The sequence below is a fragment of the Leucoraja erinacea genome, chromosome 12, assembly GCF_028641065.1.
Source record: "Leucoraja erinacea ecotype New England chromosome 12, Leri_hhj_1, whole genome shotgun sequence".
Lineage (NCBI taxonomy): Eukaryota > Metazoa > Chordata > Chondrichthyes > Rajiformes > Rajidae > Leucoraja > Leucoraja erinaceus.
This window is the reverse complement of record NC_073388.1, coordinates 32672645-32689859: the sequence shown is the minus strand read 5'-3', so window position 1 is coordinate 32689859 and position 17215 is coordinate 32672645. Positions and strand designations below refer to the sequence as shown.

The following is a 17215-nucleotide window of genomic DNA, read 5'->3' as shown; positions in this document are numbered from 1 at the left end:
ATGTAAAAATGATATACTGAAATGTACAAAGCGAATGACAGTAGTTTATTATACTATCAATCGCTCTACTTCCAATCAGCAAAGTTTAAATATATCCTTTCAAAATGTTGAGCTCTGCTGACATATTGGTAACAATTTACTACAAAACCTGCTAAATTGGTATAATTAATAAGATTATTCAGATACGGTTTACCTTCGTCAGTAAAAAGATTGGTCATCAGCACATTATAGGGCATTGTTCTTTATTTTCAGATAGCATACATTCATTTGCAAATTTTATATTATACGATTAAATTATTTTCATATAAACATGCCACATCGCTGTCTGTGCTTTTTACATGGTTAATGCATAATTCTGGACAAGATATTCATTTTCAAATTAGATTATACATTGTGTAGTTCATTCACTAATAAATGAAACAAATCACACTCACAAAAATGAAAAGGAATTTTGAATTCAATTTACCTCAACCTACTTAAGTCACAGTGCACTCCTGCCTTCGTATTATAATATTAAAATTAACTCCAAACCATGCATGTTTCTTTCCATCCATATTGCTTTTCTGATACCTTACAAATGCACTGCAGCAAACAAAGTCAGCACTGATAAATTAAAGATAGTGCTTGGTTTGTTGAAAGATGCAATAATATTTCAAAGAATCAGGAGCAAGAATTTGCTGACTACACATAAACCTGGCAACCACCAAGCTTCTTGTATTAGTTATTTAAATCCAAATTAAATTTATATGGATTATTAAATTCTAACTGGTTAGGTGTGTTGTACTAAAATCTGTCATGTTAAAAGATATATTTAATTAACACACAAAAGAAAACATGGCGAGCAGGTAAAGTGGAGTCCAAAGTATCACAAGATATCAAGAAAGTAAGAAAGACTTACAAATCAGGCCAACATACTTAGATGGGAATGCATTTTTTCAATAAGTGAATTTGGGAATTTGAAGCTGAGACAAAGACAAAAATAAAATCCACCAAAATGTTAGCCTTCTTCAATAAAGAAAGCCATACTCAGTGCAATCTAAAGTGAGGTGCGCAGGAAAGAGTGTCCATGTATCATAAATCTGTGATTAGTCACGTGAATTAGATGAAACAACTACTATTTCATGTTAAAATATTTCACAATTGGCTCACTGTCCTTGCCTCATTTTCCTACCACTCGTCTACACTCAGGGTAACTTACAGTAGTCAACTACCCTCAAAATACACAGCTTTGGAGATGTGAGAAACCACTATGCCCAGACGAAGCCAACAAGACCTCAGGAAGAATTTATAAACTCTACTCAGACAGCACCAAGTCAGGGTTGAACAGGTGATTGGAGCTGAGAATTCGTCACATGCACTTGAAGGTGCAGTGAAATGATGGAAGCAATTAAATAAATCTGCCGAACTTATGACATATGTAAGGTGTTTAAAATAACAATATCTGAACCTCTAAAAATTCTACCACATTTGATCAGGCAAAAGAAATGCTCATCTTTTAAGCTAAATAGTAGCTTGAATATCTGTAAATGTAATACCCATGTTTATTTAAATGGGACATGTTCAAATATATTGGTAACTACAGTTTCATAATGCACAAGAATTTTACTCCCAAAACTTTCTAAATGTTCAAAGGTAGACAAAAGTGCTGGAGAAATTCAGCGGGTGAGGCAGCATCTATGGAGCGAAGGAAATAGGCAATGTTTCGTGCCGAAACCCTTCTTCAGACTGATGTGAGTGTGTGTGTGTGGGGGGGGGGGGGAAGAAGAAAGGAAGAGGAGGAGCCAGTGGGCTGAGGGAAAGCTGAGAAGGGGTGGAGAAAGTAAGGACTACCTGAAATTAGAGAGGTCAATGTTCATACCAATGGCATGCAAACTGCCCAAGCGAAATATGAGGTGCTGCTCCTCCAATATACGGTGGTCCTCACTCTGGCCATGGAGGAGGCCGAGGACAAAAAGGTCGGGTTCGGAATGGGAGGGGAGTTGAAATGCTGAGCCACCGGGAGATCAGGTTGGTTATTGCGAACCGAGCGGAGGTGTTCGGCGAAGCGATCACCAAACCTACACTTGGTCTCACCGATGCAGAGCAGCTGACATCTAGAGCAGCGGATGCAATAGATGAGGTTGGAGGAGGTGCAGGTGAACCTCTGCCGCACCTGGAAATTCTGATTGGGTCCTTGAATGGAGTCAAGGGGGGAAGTAAAGTGACAAGTGTAGCATTTCTTGCGGTTGCAAGGGAAAGTGCCCAGATGGGGAGTGAGAGTAGAGTCACGGGGTATAGAAGAGACGCTGGTGAGAGCCTCATCTATGGAAGAGGCTCAATAGTTAAATTGTGTTAATAGAATCTATTAATAATCTCTGATTGGTTAGATCCTAAACAAAATACATTTTGCATCCAAATGAAACAAAGTTTTGTTTTATTTAAAACTATTGCTGCAAAACATTTCTATATTCTGCATTGTTTCTTTCCAATCAACATTGTTTGCTCTGATTAACTTAAAACAATTAGTTTTTGAAAATAATTTCAATACTTCAATCTTGAATGAGCATACTCTATTGTGATGTTATTGTATACCACCAGTGTAAAATGCACAAACAGCCCACACAAATCAACCACTGATCCAACAAATAGATGATCTGAGAAACAGCCATAAGCAAGGGTCAAAAACCCAGTGGAAGCATGAAGCTAACTATTTGCCTCTGCCATAATTCTGCCATGGTAATTCAAATCTCACTGTACCAATTGGTGCATCATACCTATATTATTATAACTCTGATCTTGGATGTTTACTTGTGGGTTTGCTTGCTTGCTTGCTTGCACTTTTTCTTTGATTCACATCTCCTCGAAAACCTGACGTGGTAATGGTGAAATTTGTACATATTCCCGTAGAGATTTACCTCATGATTTCAGAAGAAGAGAGAGGGGGGTGAGAGAGGGGAGGGGGAGAGAAGTTGGGGGGGGAGGGAGAGGAGGTGGAGTGGGAGGGGAGGAGAGGGGGTAGCAGAAGGGGGAGGAGGGGGGAGATGGTGAAGGGGAGATTAAGAGGGGGGAGAGGGGGAGGATAGGGGGTAAGAGAGTGGGGAGGAGAGGAGGGGGGATGAGAGAAGAGGGGGCTCTTCCTCCCTGCCCCCCCCCCCACTCTGCCTCCCTCCCTCTCTACCCCCCCCCCCCTTTCCTCTTGGCCCCCTCCCTTCCTCTCTGACCCCCTCCCTCCCTGCCCCCCGTTCCTCTCTAAACCCCCCCCCCTCCCTCTCTAGGGGGTGGTGAATATTGGGACCTATGGGTGAGTGGTGGAGTATTGCATTCGGGAACCAGCCCTCCCCTATGATGCCGCCTCCCCCACCCCTCAATCTCTACCCCCCCTCCCTCTCCCTCTCCCTCTCTACCCCCCTCCCCTCCCTCTCTCCAACCCTCCCCCCCCCCCCCCCCCTCCCGCCGTGCCTGTGTAGTTGGGGGTTATGCGTGAGTTGATAGGGCGGGGGATGGGGTAAAAGGAGCGAATGAATAATAGAAACATAGAAACATAGAAAATAGGTGCAGGAGGAGGCCATTCGGCCCTTCGAGCCAGCACCACCATTCATTGTGATCATGGCTGATCATCCCCAGTCAGTTCCTGCCTTCTCTCCATATCCCTTGACTCCACTATGCCCTAGAGCTAAATCTAACTCTCTCTTAAATGCATCCAGTGACTTGGCCTCCACTGCCCTCTGTGGCAGGGAATTCCATAAATTCACAACTCTCTGGGTGAAAAAGTTTTTTCTCACCTCAGTCTTAAATGACCTCCCCTTTATTCTAAGACTGTGGCTAATATTAATATAATTTCAAAGGGGGGGTTAGTGTGTGTGGGGGGTAGTTAGTGTGTATGTGTACGACGCTGAATGCCAACCCCCCCCCCCCCCCCCCCCCGCCAGAACCGTGCGTTTCAGCGGACGGGACCCAACGGGTCCCCCTTGGTCTAGTGTGACAATAAATGTCTCTTGAACTCTCTAATTAAGTATTCCAAAAGCGTGGTCTGACAATGGCAAATAGGTAAACCTTAAAAACAGCATGACAGTAAACTAATATTCCTGCCCTGTGTGCAGTAATGAGAATTGATTAGCAATACTCACTTTGGGCACAGGTAAGGAATATTTTACAACATTTTAGACAGTAGCCTCAATTTTGCATTGATCCAAAAGCCATCATAGAAAAGCAAAAATATAATATAATTTAATGACGTATTTTGATTCAGTTTAAATATGAGGCAGATCCAAGTGAAACAGAAATTCCAAAATCAATTACAAACTATAAATTTTAAATTATAAACCATTTAATTCCAAACTGACAGTAAAAAAATAAAGATTCTGCATTTTTGCCTCCAGCTGGCATGCCACAGTTTTGAGTGGTTATTGTTTCAGAAGGAAATTGAGAAAATTCTGGCTTAAGTAGGTTTTCTACTTCTCAGCAAAATCTTTATAAATTGTTTATCAACTATGCAGCAAATATTTTAACAAATATCTTAACTGAAGAAGCACATTTCCAAAAAGCAATATGTTTTTTATCAGTTAATAAAGACTTACTATTTTGCTCGAACAATTAGAAAATAAAGTTTAGATGTTTCTCATTGCAGTAAATGAAACGCAGAGACCGCTCCCTCCATAAATCCCTGGTCAATTCGTCCCTTCCCACCCAATCCACCTCCACTCCTGACACTTTCCCTTGCAACCGCTGGAAATGCTACACTTGTCGCTTTACCGCCCCACTTGACTCCATTTAAGGACCCAAGCAGTCTTTCCAGGTGCAGCAGAGGTTCACCTGCACCTCCACCAACCTCATCTATTGCATCCGCTGCTCTAGGTGTCTGCTGCTCTACATCGGTAAGACCAAGCGTAGGCTTGGCGATCGCTTCGCCCAACATCTCCGCTCGGTTCGCAATAACCAACCTGATCTCCCGGTGGCTAATCATTTCAACTCCCATTCCGAATTTGACCTTTCTGTCCTGGGCCTCCTCCATGGCCAGAGTGAGGCCCACCGTAAATTGGAGGAGCAGCACCTCATATTTCGCTTGGGCAGTTTACACCCCAGAGGTATGAACTGACCTCTAATTTCAGGTAGTCCTTGCTTTCTCCTCCCCTTCCTAGCTCTCCCTCAGCCCACTGTCTCTGCATCTTCCTTTCTTCTTCCTGCCCACCCCCCACCCTCACATCAGTCTGAAGAAGGGTCTTGACCCGAACCTGGCCTATTTCCTTCGCTCCATAGATGTCACCCACTCAGTTTCTACAGAATTTTGTCTAACCAAGATTTAAGAATCATTTTGATTACCCCAAGGCAGTAAATGCAGAGGAAAAAAATGATTTGCAGTAATAAAAGCACCATGTTGTCCGATGTACACCAACTCTTCATTATCAATTTAATAATGGTAGAGTTATTTTAAAAATTACATTATCAGGCAGCAGCTTTATTCATGAAAAATTATTATTATTATTATTATTATTATTATGATTTAGACAGAAACCATGGATTGCACTTTAGCAAAAGCAAGAAGCAGACCATTTAAACTTATATCTAACTGTGAAACAGCACTAATGTGTTGTTCTATATATGACTATCTTTAAAAGGATCTTACCGATTTTGCAGTTGCAGATATATACTGAACAACCATTTCTCTCTTCGTTGTCAGATCTTTCCCTCTGAGTGGAACTTTACGATCCTCATTCAGATTCATGTCTTCCTGTTGATAAAATGAAGGGAGGTATTAATTAAATGCAATGTTCATTTAAAATGTATACTAATAGAAGCCTGTATCATTATCAAAACAAGGGCAACCAATGCAGTAATTATGAATATAATTGTAAATATAAATTTCAACTTGAAAATTGAGAATTACATTGTCCACCCAAATTAAATGTACTAAATATATGCTGAAGCAAACACCAAAAGAAAGTCTCATCAAATTTGTGCATAATCAATAGTTTCATATCAGCCTCAACTTCAATGCAGACATTACTCACTATGGACTACAGCAACACTGGCTGAACTGGTACAGCTTTGAATTTTTCTTTGTAGAGTTGAAACATAGTTCAGCAATCCCAAGATGTCATGCTGTAGTGATGGCCAAGGTTTCAAAGGTCAAGATTGACTTTTGGAAACAGATATGTCATCTAGCCAGAGGGAGCACCGTTATGGGAAGCACCTCTGCTCCTTCTCATGCACAATGCCAAAATGGTAATTATTTTATGGACCTTGTTTCATCACCTCCCTTCAACTACTACGTGCATAGCTACCCATGTGCAAATCTAATTCAATTTACAAATTCGCAGTCGACACCACCATTGTGCGCCGAGTATGTCTGTCTGTCTATCTATACTTAACTAAAACTCCCATCTTGTCCTCTTCCATTTGGACAACGAAATGCAAAGGGCCCCACTTAGTATAGTATCAAATAAAAATGAGTCGGAGTACAGGAAGGAGATTGAGAACCTCAAATCCTGGTGTCGAGACCAAATACCAGGACATCCGAGATGTCCTCATCCTTTAAGTAACAGGAGTTCCTTTCTTCCATCACAGATGAGGCCTTCACACAGGTCTCCTTGGTATCTCGAAGCTCGCCTCTTGCTCCCTCTTCCCACAATCATAACGGGGAAGAGATACCTAGTCCTCACCTTACTGAACTGAGTGTGGTTTTACTGACCTTGAGTGCCCTTAATGTGGTTTGAAAATGAAAATGTGGATGGTTTGAAGTAAAAGCACCGCAAATGGTTGGTGGGGGTTTGGGTTGAAGTACAAGCATTGCAAATGGTTGGTGGGGGTTTGGGTTGAAGTGAAAGCCCTGCAAATGATTGGTGGGGGTTTGGGTTGAAGTAAAAGCACCGTATTTATTTGTGTGTTTCACATCTCCTCGAAAACTCGACGTGCTAATTGTGAAATGTTTACATATTCCGGTAGATTTACCTCATGATGTGAAAAATCCCCTCATCTGAACATTTGATTCATTATTTCCCCAAGTTTTTTTACAAAACTTGTTCACCAATCTGAGATATTTTTTAAATCTAACGAGCTGATGACATCACAATATCTCCTCTCGCGTCATCCACCGGCCTGATGTCTGAAGGGCTCTGCCCCGCCCAAGGCACAGCCACCAAACACTTTAACTATCCCTTCCATTTCCATACCAACCTTTCTGTCCTGGACCTCCTCCACTGTCAGTGAGGTCCAATGCAAATTGGTGGAACAGCACCTCATATTTCGCTTGCGAACCTTACATCCCAGCGGTACGAACATTGATTTCACTAACTTCAAATAACTCTTTCTCTGTCCCTCCCTGACCCTAGTTCTCTGACTAGTTTCATAGAACCATAGAAAATAGGTGCAGGAGTAGGTCATTCGGCCCTTCGAGCCTGCACCGCCATTCAATATGATCATCATCATCCAAATCAGTATCCCATCCCTGCCTTCTCTCCATACCCCCTGATCCCTTTAGCCACAAGGGCCACATTTAACTCCCTCTTAAATATAGCCAATGAACTGGCCTCAACTACCTTCTGTGGCAGAGAATTCCACAGATTCATCACTCTCTGTGTAAAAAATTATTTTCTCATCTCGGTCCTAAAAGACTTCCCTCTTATCCTTAAACTGTGACCCCTAGTTCTAGATTTCCCCAACATCGGGAATAATCTTCCTGCATCTAGCCTGTCCAACCCCTTAAGAATTTTGTAAGTTTCTATAAGATCCCCCCTCAATCTTCTAAATTCTAGCATGTACAAGCTGAGTCTATCCAGTCTTTCTTCATATGAAAGTCCTGCCATCCCAGAAATCAGTCTGGTGAACCTTCTCTGTACTCCCTCGATGGAAAGAATGTCTTTCCTCAGATTAGGAGACCAAAACTGTACGCAATACTCCAGGTGTGGTCTCACCAAGACCCTGTACAACTGCAGTAGAACCTCCCTGCTCTTTATACTCAAATCCTTGGTTTCATTGGCATCCTGATTAATTTTATTGTTTGTATGCGTCATTATCACCTTCCCCACAATGAACTATTCTAAATTTTCCCTGATCATCTGCTTTGATCTGTTGGTCGCTGTCACTCATGTCCCTCTCACCTTACACTCAGTCTGAAGCAAAGATCTTAGAGCAGAGCAAGATGGGCTACTCCTGCGAAATACAATGGGCTGACGTGTAGTACGCTATGGAGGGGATCCTGGGCATTTTTCCCTGCCCATTTTAGTAACCGGAGCCTACCTGACCCGACCCGACTCGCAGTGTAATCAATGTTGCGAGGCAACAGATTGTGTGTGTGATTATAGGGTTAGATTCATAATTCTGTCAGTTCATACTTGTCAAGAATAAAATTTGACTGGTAATTGTCTTTTTTAATGTTTTTTTAAATCATTTCTTTTTAAATGGCTCACAAGCAGTGTTTGAGTTGATTTTGTGGTAACCGGAACCGACCCGACTCGCAGGATAATTGACATTGCGGGGGAAGTTTTTGTGCGTGATATAGGGTTAGATTCATAATTCTGTTAGTTCATAATTCTGTTAATTCTTGTTAAAGAATAAAATGTTTATAAACACACATACATGAATGTGATATAAATATATATAATCATATAACACACACAATTATATTTCTTCTGATCCAATGATGAACTTTATTTCAGACTAGACAAGGGACATTAAATAAGAAACATTGTAAACCTCCCCGCAACTTCACACACATTAGGCCTTATCCCCCTCCCGGCAACTTCACACACATTAGGCCTTATCCCCCCCGGCACTCCCTCGCCTGCCCCCACACTACAATGTCTCCCCCCCTCCAGATGCCCCTCCCCCGCTGCCCCGGGCCGCGCACCCCCTCTCCACTCTGCCCCAGGCCGCTCACTCCCTCTCCCCGCTGCCCTGGGCCACGCACTCCTTCTCCCCCAGGCCCCACACTCCCTCTCCCTCTCCCTCTCCCCGGGCCGCACACTCCCTCTCCCCGGGCCGCTCACTCCCTCTCCCTCTCCCCGGGCCGCTCACTCCCTCTCCCTCTCCCCGGGCCGCTCACTCCCTCCCTCTCCCTCTCCCCGGGCCGCTCACTCCCGCTCACTCCCTCTCCTCGGGCCCCTCACTCCCTCTCCCTGGGCCGCACACTCCCTCTCCCCGGGCCGCTCACTCCCTCTCCCCGCTGCGGAAACAAAGATCCGATCTTTGGCCGGAAGCAAGATGGCGGGAACTGGTTGATAAAATGAGTCCTATAATCACCCATGAATCCTCCCATGAGCGTACTACACGTTTGCGTGAGAGTAACCCATCTTGCTCTGCTATAAGATCTTTGGTCTGAAGAAGGTTCTCGACCTAAAACGTCTCCCATTCCTTCTCTCCAGAGATGCTGCCTGTCCCGCTGAGTTTCTCTCTTGCCTTTTGTGACAACCTTTTTCTCAATGTCAGCAAGACAAAGGAGATAGTGGTCAACTTCAGGAAGTTCACATACCCCAGTTTGTATTGACTGCGCCGAATTATCAACTAAACCTTATGTTGAACAGTGAATACCAAAATTTCCCACAATAGGCCATTATATAAAAATTACACAGGATTTCTGTTTTTATAAGTGGATATTCTCACCTTTTCTTTCTAAACTCTGCGAAGCAGATCCTCGCATCTTTAGGAATCATAATTTTTCAATCCGTGTCTCCCTAACTATTCACTTAAAATAAACTCCCACATTCTATAACTTCCTCAATTGCAAGGGGTTCTTGGTTCCCCAGTACCTCGGAAGGAGTGTGCCTTTCTTAGTGAATACAGAAACAAAGTACTTTTTTAATTCCTCCATCATTTGTTTAATCCAATTCTTAAATTCTCAGTGTTTAAGAAGGAACTGCAGATGCTGGAGAATCGAAGGTTACACAAAAAAGCTGGAGAAACTCAGCGGGTGCAGCAGCATCTATGGAGCGAAGGAAATAGGCAACGTTTCGGGCCAAAACCCTTCTTCAGACCCTTCTTAAATTCTCACATCTGCCCATAACAGATTCATGTTCTTATTGCTGGGCATAAGGATATGGACATTCTATGTGTCAAAACTTTATATTGAGTAAAAATTGTCTTGTTGTTACTTCTTTGAAAGTAGTGGGGCTGCTGCACAGCAGCTACTATATAGTCTTGTATGTAGAAGATCTTGCTCCAGTAGCCAGGTGGTCCAAGTGGATGGAGAACAGGTTCTGCTATGTGGATATTAACACACTCACACTTAGATGTCTAATTACAGGCACATATATATGAAGGCAGTTAGACTCAGGCAGTCTTGGCCACAATTGCTTCTTTGTATCCCGACACTCAGCCTCCCACTCAATTCTATTGGTCCTCATATGTTCTGACCTTCAATGTTCATTGTGGTTATTAATTTATTATGGTTATTGATTTATTATTTTTTTTGTTTATTATATATTATCTTTGTGTAATGTGTTAACACGCTTGTTATGCTAATGCAAGTAAGAATTTCACTGTTCCGTTGTCGGTACATATAGCATGTAAACATTTGACTCTTAAAAAGCCCCTTCAGTATCGGAGCTTATGTGGAGATTGTAATGTTTAATAGTGTGATGGTGGTTGAGAAAAAAATTTCTCCTGAACTTGAATATTAGTTTTCAGCTTCCTATACCTTCTGCCTGATGTCAGGGGTGAAATGAGAGTGTGGCCAAGGTAATGTGGGTCTCCAATGACACTGGCTGCCTTTTGGAGGCAGCAACTCCGGTAGATCCCTTCGATGGTGAGGAGGTCAGTACCTGTGATGAATTGTGCATCAATAACTCAACTTTACCTCAGCCTTGCAATGCGCAGCCTCCAGGTGTTTCGTAGATGTTGAAGGATTCATCATTTCTCAGGGAGAGCAACTCCTACGCTCGCCATAGCATATTATCCAAATAATTAATTACTTTATTTGGCAGAACTCTCAAAAATCAACCACTGCACTGGTATTTCAAGTGGTAATATAACCACAAGGTTACTTAACAAAATATTTAAATTGTGAAGTGTATCCAATAGAGGGTTTCTTGAAACAGTATGCGGATAGTAGTCCAATCCGAGAAGGGAATAAACCGGACCTTGTATTGACAAATAATCCTGGTCAGGAGACCAGTGCTTCAGTGGAAGAGCATTTTGGGGATAGTGATCACGTCCCCAACTTTTAAGATGGTTTTCAATAGGGAGAAGGCTGAACCTTGCAGGAAGTTGTTAAATTGGAGTAAAGCAAATCACAATGTGATTAGTGTTCAAGAAGGAACTGCAGATGCTGGAAGTTCGAAGGTACACAAAAATGCTGGAGAAACTCAGCGGGTGCAGCAGCATCTATGGAGCAAAGGAAATAGGCGACGTTTCGGGCCAAAACCCTTCTTCAGACTGATGGGGGGTGGGGGGGAGAAGGAAGGAAAAAGGGAGGAGGAAGAGCCCGAGGGCGGGGGGATGGGAGGAGACAGCTCGAGGGTTAAGGAAGGGGAGGAGACAGCAAGGGCTAGCAAAACTGGGAGAATTCAACGTTCATGCCATCCGGATGCAAGCAACCCAGGCGGAATATAAGGTGCTGTTCCTCCAATTTCCGGTGTTGCTCACTCTGGCAATGGAGGAGACCCAGGACAGAGAGGTCGGATTGGGAATGGGAGGGGGAGTTGAAGTGCTGAGCCATCGGGAATTCAAGTAGGTTATTGCGGACTGAGTGAAGGTGTTCGGCGAAACGACCGCCCAACCTCCACTTACTCTCACCGATGTAAATCAGCTGACATCTAGAGCAGCGGATGCAGTAGATGAGATTGGAGGAGATACAGGTGAACCCTTGTCGCACCTGGAACGACTGCTTGGGTCCTTGAATGGAGTCGAGGGGGGAGGTGAAGGGACAGGTGTTGCATTTCTTGCGGTTGCAACGGAAAGTGCCCGGGGAGGGGGTGGTACGGCAGGGAAGGGAAGAATTGACAAGGGAATTGCGGAGGGAGCGGTCTTTGCAGAAGGCAGACATAGAGGGAGATGGGAAGATGTGGCGAGTGGTGAGGTCACGTTGGAGGTGGCGGAAATGGCGGAGGATTATTTGTTGTATTTGCCGGCTGGTGGGGTGAAAGGCGAGGACTAGGGGGACTCTGTCCTTGTTGCGAGTGCGGGGATGGGGAAATAGAACAGTGTTGTGGGGTATGGATGAGACCCTGGTGCGAGCGTCATCTGTGGTGGTGGAGGGGAATCCCCGTTCCCTGAAGAACGAGGACATTTCCGATGCCCTGGTGTGGAATGTCTCATCCTGGGAGCAGATGCGGTGTAGGCGGAGGAATTGGGAGTAGGGGATGGAGTCTTTACAGGGGGCAGGGTGGGAAGACGTGTAGTCCAGGTAGCCATATGAGTCAGTTGGTTTGTAGTGTATGTCGGTCAGAAGTCAGTCCCCTGCGATGGAGATGGTGAGGTCAAGGAATGGTAGGGAAGTGTCGGAAATGGTCCAGGTGTATTGGAGTGCCGGATGGAAGTTGGTGGTGAAGTGGATGAAGTCAGTCAGTTGTGTGTGGGTGCAGGAGGTGGCCCCAAAGCAGTCGTCAATTTAACGGAGGTAGAAGTCGGGGATGGGGCCCTGGTACGTATTGAACAAGGATTGTTCAACGTACCCGACAAAGAGGCAGGCGTGGCTGGGGCCCATGCTTGTGTCCATAGCTACGCCTTGTGTTTGGAGGAAATGAGAGTCAAACGTAAAGTTGTTGAGCGTGAGGACCAACTCCGCTAGGCGGAGGAGGGTGTCAGTGGCTGGGTATAGGTTGCTCCTCTGGTCGAGGAAGAACCGGAGGGCTTTGAGGCCATCCTGGTGGGGGATGGAGGTGTAGAGTGACTGGACATCCATGGTGAAAATAAGGGGGTGAGGGCCTAGGGAGTGGAATGCGCGGAGGCGGCGGAGAGTGTCTGAGGTGTCTAGAACATAGGTGGGAAGGGATTTGACCAAGGGGGATAGTATGGAGTCAAGGTATGTGGAGATGAGTTTGGTGTGGCACGAACAAGCAGAGACAATGGGTCTGCCGGGAGAGCCGGGTTGGTGGATTTTGGAGAGAAGGTAAAAACGGGCCGTGCGGGGCTGGGGAACGATGAGGTTGGAAGCTTGGTCGGGCAGGGCGTGGGAATTGATGAAATTGGTGATGGTGCTAGATATGGTGGCCTGGTGCTCATCAGTGGGGTCAGTAGGAGGAGGTGTCCGAGAGTTGGCGCGTGGCCTCAGCTTTGTAGAGATCGACGCGCCAGACTACCACGGCACCTCCCTTGTTGGCTGGTTTGATAACCCAATCTGGGTTTAAGATATTGGAATCAGACAAAATGTTTGAGGAATACAAAGAAAGGAGGAAAGAACTCAAGCAGGTGATTAAAAAAGCCAAAAGGGACATGGAAATGGCTTTGGCAAGTCGGATTAAAGCAAACCCCAAACCTTTATATAACTACTAGAACAAATGCAGACCCGTTAGGTCTGCTCCCCCAACGCACCCATCCCCTATCCTTAGCTCCCACGGGATGTGTGGGGGGCAGAGAGGGAGCGGGGCAGAGAGGGAGCTGGAGGGGGGCAGAGAAGGAGGAGGTAGAGTTTGAGAGGTTGGAGGACTGTCGTCACAGGAGAGAGCTGGTTCCCAAACGCAATACTCCCTCATTCTCTGCTCCCGGCTGGCGGCTCCCGGCGAGTCCCAAGTACGTTGGGGAGTGGTCGGGGGGTGACATCACTTCCTGTGACATCACCCCCCAGCAAGAAGACAGCCATTTGTTTTCCTTTTTTTCAAATTTTTTAACATTTTCATTAATAACTCGGGAAATAAAGCATTAATTTTTTTAGATAAGCCGATTTGGAACTCCAGGGGGGAAATCTCTATGGGAATATGTAAAAATGTTACCATTAGCGCGTTGTTTTTTCGAGAAGGTGCGATTATACACAAACACACACACACAAATAAATAAATACACATACAAGATCAGACGTTTATGAGGTATATGATATTACAAACAAGAGGATAACCAGGGAAAAGACAGGGCCACTCAAAGATAAAAAAAAGGGAATGTGTTTGGAGTATGGAAATATAGACGATTTATGGAACAAAAACTTTGCATCGGTTTGCACCAAGGTGAAGGACATGTATAACATTGCATGAACCCTGACAGCATTGATGTACAGAGGAATCTTAAGCTCCATGTCCATAACTCACTGAAAGTCACAAGTGGTGACTTTGGTATGCTTGCTTTCGTAAATCAAGGCATAGAGTGTAAGAGTCAGGAAGTCATGATGCGGCTTTATAAGAGTTTAGTTAGGTCGTATTTGGAGCATTGTTCGCAGTTCTGGTTGCCCCATTAAAGAAAGGATGTGGACGCTTCAGAAAGGGTGCAGAGGTGGTATACTGGAAAGATGTTAGGCTTAGGGGGATATTAACTACTAGAAGAGGTTGAACAGTCTTGGTTTATTTTCTCTGGAATGTCAGAGGTTGTGGGGAGATCTCCCCAGCGTCTGCACAGATTGAGTAGACAGTCAGAATCTATTTCCCCAAGGATGAAAAAAATCAAATACTAAAAGGCAAAGCTTAAAGGTGAGAGGGTCAATGTTTAAAGGAGTTGTACAGGGCAAGTATTTTTGCACAGAGGGTGGTAAGTGCCTGGAATGTGCTGCCAGAGGTGGTTGTTGCAGCAGATATGTTAGTGGCGTTTAAGACTTTTGGATAGGCATATGGATATAGAGGGAAACATAGAAACATAGAAAATAGGTGCAGGAGTAGGCCATTCGGCCCTTCGAGCTTCAATATGATCATGGCTGATCATCCAACTCAGTATCCTGTTCCTGCCTTCTCTCCATACCCCCTGATCCCTTTAGCCACAAGGGCCACATCTAACTCCCTCTTAAATATAGCCAATGAACTGGCCTCAACTACCTTCTGCGGCAGAGAATTCCAGAGATTCACCACTCTGTGTGAAAAAAGTTTTCCTCATCTCGGTCCTAAAAGATTTCCCCCTTATCCTTAAACTATGACCCCTTGTTCTGGACTTCCCCAACATCGGGAACAATCTTCCTGCATCTAGCCTGTCCAACCCCTTAAGAATTTTGTAAGTTTCTATAAGATCCCCCCTCAATCTTCTAAATTCTAGCGAGTACAAACCGAGTCTATCCAGTCTTTCTTCATATGAAAGCCCTGACATCCCAGGAATCCGTCTGGTGAACCTTCTCTGTACTCCCTCTATGGCAAGAATGTCTTTCCTCAGATTAGGAGACCAAAACTGTACGCAATACTCCAGGTGTGGTCTCACCAAGACCCTGTACAATTGCAGTAGAACCTCCCTGCTCCTATACTCAAATCCTAGACCAAGTGGGATCCATTGGGTCCCGTCCCCTCAATGCACAGTTGCGAGGGGAGGGGGCAGCCTGTGGCATCACACACACACACACTCACCACCCACGATATTATATTAATATTATTCACTCACTCCTTTTACCCCATGCCCCGCCCTATCCACTCGCAGGTACGGCTAGAGAGGGAGGGGGATAGAGAGAGGGGGACAGAGGATACGGAGGCACAGGTAACATCCGCCGCCATGTTCTAAAACCCGAGCCGAAGCACGAGCGTACTTCGTGTTGAGCTGCTGAGCTGTGGGCAGGGCTGGGCTGTGGATGGCAGGCGAGTGCTGGTCCACAGCACAGCGAGTCGGGAGGCAACAAAAAAATGAGTCGGGGGGGGGGGGGGGGGGGGGGGGGGGGGGTTTAATCCAGAGCCCGAGGGGGGGGGGGGGGGGGGGGGGGGGGGGGGGGGCCCATTGTAACATCATCCAGCCCGTTATAGATTTAAAAAAGATGTTCGATTGTAAAGTGGGGGGGTTATCGTAACTCATCAGCTGCTTTAATCCAGAGCCCAGGAGGGAGCCATTGTAATGTCATCCAGCTCGTTAGATTTTTAAAAGATTGTAAAGTCAGGGGAGCGGCTGGGCCATGAGCAAAGGCATTGTGACGTCATCAGCTCGCTTCAGCAGTTAGCTTAAAAAATGTCAGATTGGTGAATAATTTCAGTAAAAAACTCGGGAAATAATGAATCAAATTTACAGATGAAGGGATTTTTGAATTCATGAGATAAATCTCGACCGGAATATTTTACCGTTATCGCGTCGGGTTTTCGAGGAGATGTGAATTGCATACGAAATTACACACAGAGTTTTATATTATACTAGACCAAGTGCGGACCCGTTGGGTCTGTTCCCCCAACGTGCGGTTGCGGGGAGGCGGGGGACAGCATGCAGCGTCACTCACACTAATCTCCCCCCCCCCGCATACGTTCTAACTACCCCCTTGATATTATATTAATATTATTAATTTGCTCCTTTTACCCCATAACGGCCCTATCTACTGACGCATAGCCCCCAACTCGCAGGCGCTTTTAGAGAGGGGGGGGGGGGGGGGGGGTAGAGAGTGAGGGCAGAAAGATAAGGGGCAGAGCCAGAGAGAGAGGGGCAGATACACAGAGAGTGGCAAGAGACAAAGGGAGAGGGGGTGGAGGGGAGGAGACAGAGGAGGTGGGAAGGGAGGGGGAAAGGGAGGGGGAGAGGTAGGGGGAAGGGAGGGGGAGAGGTGAGGGGGAAGGGAGGGCGGAGGGAGTGGGAGGGGGGGCGGGCGTGAGAGGGGGGAGGTGGTGAGAGGGGGCAGGGGTGACAGGGGGGTATGGATAGGAGGAGCAAAGGGGTGAGGGGGGAGAGAGGGGGGGAGAAGGTGGGGAGAAGGGGGTGGAGAAGGGGGGTGGAGAAGAGGGGGTGATTCACCCCGACTGCAGTGACAGACGTTTTATTTATTCCCGTCTCGGTGCTTGCGGAATGCACCCAAGCTCCCACGCACAAACCAGGCAGCATCTCTGGAGAGAAGGAATGGGTGACGTTTCGTGCCGAGAACATTCTTCAGAGTGCATCTGAAGGGTTTCAACCTGAAACGCCACCCATTCCTTCTCTCCAGAGATGCTGCCTGTTCAGCTGAGTTACTCCAGCATTTTGTGCCTATCTTTGGTGTGATAGTTGTCTCATTTCATCGGATCGTGTATTGCGCGCCCAGAAGAGACGCTGTACATGCCGCTTGCATCGATTCAAACAAGTGCGCTCAATTTGAAATCCCACATCTTTGCGACGGATGGATGGAATGGATGTAATCGCCAGCTGACACAAAGGCCGTTAGGACCGGGAAATAATGCCACCAGTTAATTAACCATGTTCCCGAATGTAAGAACGATTTATACATGTAATACAAGATATA

The 17215-nt window shown here is 45.5% G+C and overlaps 1 protein-coding gene across 2 annotated transcripts in view; it reads right to left on the bottom strand.

The window, feature by feature from the left end:
* diaph2 (diaphanous-related formin 2) overlaps positions 1–5677 on the bottom strand; it is a 567387-nt gene extending 561710 nt beyond the window's left edge. For both annotated transcript variants that reach the window (XM_055643895.1, XM_055643898.1), the window contains exon 1: positions 5603–5677. The gene's annotated coding sequence lies outside the window, so the exon portion shown is untranslated. The remainder of the gene's footprint in view (positions 1–5602) is intronic.
* Positions 5678–17215: the final 11538 nt, after the last annotated feature.